Raw genomic sequence first — 6,000 nt, 5'->3', positions numbered from 1 at the left:
GACCCACAGAAACTGTGAGTAGGAAAAAATGGTTGCTGATTATACCACTAACATGGTTGCATAGTCAACAGTAACTGTTGAATCCTTTTTAAATTATTAGCATTCTTAGTGCAGTTGGCTATTTTATACATGGGGTTATAACTCAAAAGAAAGATCTGCTTGAACATATGCACATAAATATATGTTATTGTCAAATAAGCACCTGAAGACACGAGATTAGATAAATTCATTTGAGCAGAATGTAAAGTACAAAAAGAAGGTAGAACAAGATTATGAGAAACCCAAATGTTAAGGAGGAAAGGGTATAAAATGGAAACACAAAATCAACAGTCAGAAAGGTAACACTAGGAAAGAAAACATGGAAATCAAGGTTGAGGACAATTTCTTTAGGATGGCTGTGATCAGCACTATCAAAACTTTAGAGAATGTAGTTATATAAATCAAAAAGTATCAATTGAATTTTAGTAATTATTCTGAGTGAGAGAATGGCAAATGGGTAAGTGAAGAAAAAATATTTAGACTAGTTCTTGAAAAAAACCTGGCAGTTAAAGGAAAGTGTCCTCCAAATACAGGACCTCGCAGTAGAGAATAGAAGCAAGAGTGAAGTGGAGTTAGGCTTATTTTATAGAATTTATAAAAAATACATAAATACATGAATGTATTATATAAATCCATGTGTGAATAATGTTTTAAGTGAGGAGAATAAAAACTAGGCAACTTATGTCAGATTATATCCTTATTTTCTATTCTGGAATTGCTAAGGATTCCTGAATGGTAGGCCAGTACTCTTTGTGGGAGACCACGGGTTTGCTTCCTTTTCTTAACAATATAAACAAACAAACAAATGAAAATATAATCTATTTGTAAAATTCTTTGCATTTTAACTATTTTTATATAGTGAAATAAAATGACATTATAATGGAATTTTATTTAGTTTGGATTCAGAAAAGCTTCTAAAATATCATTCCTGGTTATTGGTGTGATTTTCAAGTAATTTCCAAAAATTTCATACAAAAGGCAGGTTATTAAATAGTATGCTAATATAATCCCATTTTGTACATATATATGCATAAACATACATACACACATACACACAGATGCTCATGCATTAAACACACTGACACACATTTAGAATTTCATGTGTAAAAATTTAGATAAATATATTCTGAGATGTTAATAAGGGTTATCTGGATGATGATAATATAGGTTATATCTTCTCATTAAACTTTTCGATTTTACACAATAAACATTTATAAATTTGAATTAAAAAAATTGGCTTCCAAAATAACAAGGATAGTTTTCAGAATAGCACTGTCTTTAAAAGGCCTTCATATTCATGCAAAAAAGATATTTCCATTTCCTATCTTAAGTCAGAGAAATTGAAATAGAGTAATTTTGCAGAGAACATACTTTTGCCTTATACTTATGGACAACTTGCTTTGGATGAGACCATTATTTCCTAAACTATATTAAATTTATCTCAATACAAAAAAACACTTTTCCTAATATTCTTATATTCACCTATAAGAGCAGAATTACAGGTACACAGAAGGCCTCTCATTATATTTTCTGGCAGAAGCAATATGGTGTATATGAAGGACAATAATAATGGGAAAGGCTTAGAAGTAGAGTCTTATTTTCTTGTAGTTTCCTTTAAAATAGCTATGGTTTTCTTAGGTTAACTTTGTTGATTACTTTCTTAAGCTATGGATAGCAAATGCAACATGCTCTTACTTTTATTGATTACATAATTAAAACAGAGTGAATGAAAAAGAGAAAGGGAATGAACAGGGTAGAAGATAACCTCCTTCAACTTACGGAATGTCGAGTCTTCTACTCAGAACAGAAATTCAGATTACAAAGGGTATTACCATCATGGTGATGTAAGCGAAATGTGAGATATATGCTAGTAATACTTTTCAATTGGGGAAGACTTAAAATAACAAGTTCTCTCAAAGTCCTGCCCTGTCTTACTTTTTAAAATGTCTTTCAAAAGATGTGTGTGTGTGTGTGTGTGTGTGTGTGTGTGTGTGTGTGTGTTAGTTACTGGGGATTAGATTGGACCCTGGGGTGCTCTACCTCCAAGCTATACCCACAGTCCTTTTTAGTTTTATTTTGAGACATGATATCACTAAATTGCTTAGGCTTTCACCTCAAACTTGCAATCCTTGTGCTTCAGCCTCCTGTGTAACTGGAATTATAGGCATGTGCCATTCTGCCAGCTTCAAAAGAGAATCTTGAATAGACAAAACATCTGGAAAAATTAAAGTAGGCAACCTATAATTCTGCAACTAGTGGTCTAGTTCTTAGTTCTCCAAAGTATTTCCTCTAATCCTAGGTAGGGGAGCAATCACCCTCTCTTACTACCCTCAAAATTTTAGATTTGTAAATTTTCAAAGCAGAGGTTTTATAAGTCACTTAAAGTCAGTGCCTAATTGCTCCATAAGATGCGTCTGACACAGTCTTGATAGTCATCAAAATTTTCAGACTTGTAAACGCTTTCATTTATTTCGCAGATATCAAAGAAAGCATTTTTGGTGCTACCTTAATGGAGAGACTACTTTAAATGATTGAAGAGAACAGGAAAAAGCTGCACTCCTAATACAGTGAAGCTTTTTAAAATATATGTAACCTTTTAAAGGGTCCTTGAATGTAACTAGTGGAGCCAGTGGATTTGAGCCAGCTCCTGCTGCCAGCCTACCTGACCTTCCCTAGAGACCAGTGAGAATTCCAACTTACAGGTCTTACACTAATGGTTTCTTCCACCCCAAAAATGACCTTCTGCCAATGATTTGGTGCATCTTCCAGCTCACCCCTTCATGCTTGAATATTCTCAAATAGCTTCTAAAAACCCCCGGGCACAACTAAAAATAAAATCTAAATTCCCCAGAGAAGTCCAAGAAGGGCCCACTTTACATATAAGATTGACAATGTATAAATTTCAGAATTATCTTAATTCTGGAAGAATCCAATCTCGGAATAAATATCAAATCTTTATGCAAGTGGAATGACTATTTTCCAATTACAATTTGTGACAAGAATAAAACCTCAGTTTCATAATAATGTAAACAAGCAGGTAAATCTTTTTTACTGAAATTTTTACTATTCTATGAAATGTTTTAATGGAATCTCTGCTGAATTCATTTGTACCTGGGTATATACTCCATAGAAACTAATTTGAATTATATGTAACATAGACAAATCTAAAGTAAGAGATATTCTCTGAGTTTAATCTGTATATTATTTTAATAAATATTCATGACCATCACTTGGATTTGTGTGGGAGTGACAAACAGCACATACAGGATTTAAACAAACTCTAGATATTGGTTCCAATTTTCTTTCCTCGTTGGATGATATTTTTTAACCTAAAACTACACAGGTATATTTTAACCTGGTAATAGAAATACTCCAAAGAGTCATAATTGACTAATTTAAGTCTCATCTCTGAACCTTAACTTTTCTTGTCTTTGATAACCTGCTGATACTTAAGAAGAATGTTTAAAAGGTAGGATTTGGGGAGGAAAAGAGATAGAAATCAGATGTCTGCATAAGCCACAGATTAGTACATCAATCTCCAGAAATAGGAAGTTGATGCCAACAGAAATTAGACAACTTTTTCAGGTTCATTTTCAAGAAAACAGAATATAAATTAAATTAAATATACATATGAAAGTTTCATGCTAGGTAGATGTCAGTGAGACATTGTATGCCTGCCGTGTACATACAAGCCTGCTTTTACTTTTCAAGGAGTCTATATTTGCTTGAAATAGCTCTGTGGAGGTCAACCAATTGTCTTATATACTCTCACTGTCAGAGAAAGATCTACTTTGCCAAAAAATCCCTTTCCTTCTGATTTTATGCCTCAACACATGATTTATTTTCAGTTGATACTTGAACACTTGTGATTTTGAATTATTATTATCATTATAAAATCCTGTCTTACTCATTTTGCTAAACTGTGTCTACTATGTAAATGATATATACACATTTAATACTTTGCAAAGTATATATTTTCTCAATGTTAACTTTCATTTAAACAAAAAGAAGTTCTTTTAAAAAGGATTGCAACTTTTGGCTTTATGCTGTTGCAATTTAGCAGTCTCTGGCTTTGAGTTGACTCTGAAGAGCTATTCTTGAATGTTTGCCTATGTTTCCATGCAAAATGTACGCTTATTTATATCCACAAGTAATCTTAAGTAATGGAACATTAAAAAGCAGAATAACTTACTGATTAGGATGAGTCACTTGCAGCAAAAGCAAATGTCTTAGTAAGAACATGAAGCCTGTATCAGATGTCTTAGGGCGTTGCTCTGTTTCTCAATCACGCTGGTTGGGAATGACTCTGGTTTTGTCAATAAGTTAAAGTTGCTTATTGATCATATTTATTTCACAGCAACCTGTTATTAGGATCACCAGTGTCATCCCATAGCCACTGCTTCATGAAAATCTGAAATATTACATACCTTTCTTTTATGATTCTCTAACCAACTAGTTTTTTAAAAAAACAGTAATTAACATATGACTCATTATACTGCTTGTGTACTATATGCATAATGATTTCAGAAGCAAAGAGATCATTCTTGAGAAAGAACATGAAACTTCTAACAGGTTATAATATGCTGAGCCTTATTTTCCAGTACAAATAATGAGTCATGGAGCAAATTCGATGATAGGAGTAGGTAATTAAGAAAGTGTGATAAGAAAATCATCTTAGATCATCACCTGGCACTTTATAGAGAATGGAAATTAAAAGCTTATTTCCTAGGCACATCTCAGGCCATGCATCCCTCTCTTCTCACTGAACACTCTGTGTAGAATAACCCAAGTCCTTCCACAATGCTGTACTATTTTACATGTGGTCACTTTGCTTGGAGCCTGCTTCCACCCCAACTTGGCAACTCAGCAAACATTTCTTCATTTAGGACTGAGTGCAGATGCCCTCTCTTCTGGTCACTGGTGGCATAGGGGGTCTGAAAAGGTCTCCAGGAATGGAAGAGTCCTCGACTAGAATCTTCCAGTTTTTTTGTCCATGTAGCAGAAAACATTTTAAGAACGCACCAGATATGAGTAGCAGAGCAAAAGATTTATTATAAAGGGAAAGTACAAAGTCCATGCGAGTGCAGGTCAACTCAGAGAAAGGGAGTGAGTTGCCTCATCTCAGCCTGGGGTTTTAGCATTTATAAAGGGACAGCAGCAAGGGGACTAAACTAAAGGTAGGGACAGGGAGGGTTATGCAATTTCAGTCCAGTTTTCCTTGAGTTTGTGCATTGCCCTTGCATGTTCTAATCCTCCTACTTCCTATATCATATGTCTCATTAGCATCTTAAATCTCTACCCAAAGCTGTGTGTCTTACTATTATAATGAGTTGAGGGCTATTTCTCAGTCACTGAAGTCTTTAATAGGCATACTCCCTGAGTGGTTTCTCTGCATACCTCTTGGTTATTTTGTAGTTTTGTCTTTTTCTCATTAGCCATTCAGCCAATGGGGACAAGGACCTGAGCACAAGGACACAGGACACCAACAGAGCTGCTCACAAGTGATTTGTCTAAAGGTTTATGAGCGTTTCTCCTTTGAGACTCAGTGTTCTCTCTATAGCCCTAAATTCCTAACTCACTCTGAACTGTGCTCCCAGAATTTTCCAGTGGTTTATTCTCCATTCTCTTAAGCTTTCCCAGGACTTCATTCAGACCTTGTCTTTCACCTGATTATTAATTATGCTAAAAATTAATGTAATAGAAGAACATACATTCATTAGTTACATCCACCCCCGAACAAACAAGGTGCTCAGGATGTCCTGCTCACAGTCTTCACCCACGTACCATGGTGAAATCACCTTTCATGTGCCGGCCATTGTTTCTATATCACACTTCTTTGTCTTGGATTCATGCTCTGTCTACTGAAATGTAGTTTTCCATAAGCGTTTTACCAGTGATCAAGTGATTCAGAGGTATTGGACTTTCTAAATTTTTGTGTATCTAACAGTGGGTACTTCCCCG

This window comes from Sciurus carolinensis, chromosome 3 (assembly GCF_902686445.1).
Source record: "Sciurus carolinensis chromosome 3, mSciCar1.2, whole genome shotgun sequence".
NCBI classification, from domain to species: Eukaryota; Metazoa; Chordata; class Mammalia; order Rodentia; family Sciuridae; genus Sciurus; species Sciurus carolinensis.
The sequence above is the reverse complement of the archived record's forward strand: the minus strand, read 5'-3'. Positions refer to the sequence as shown.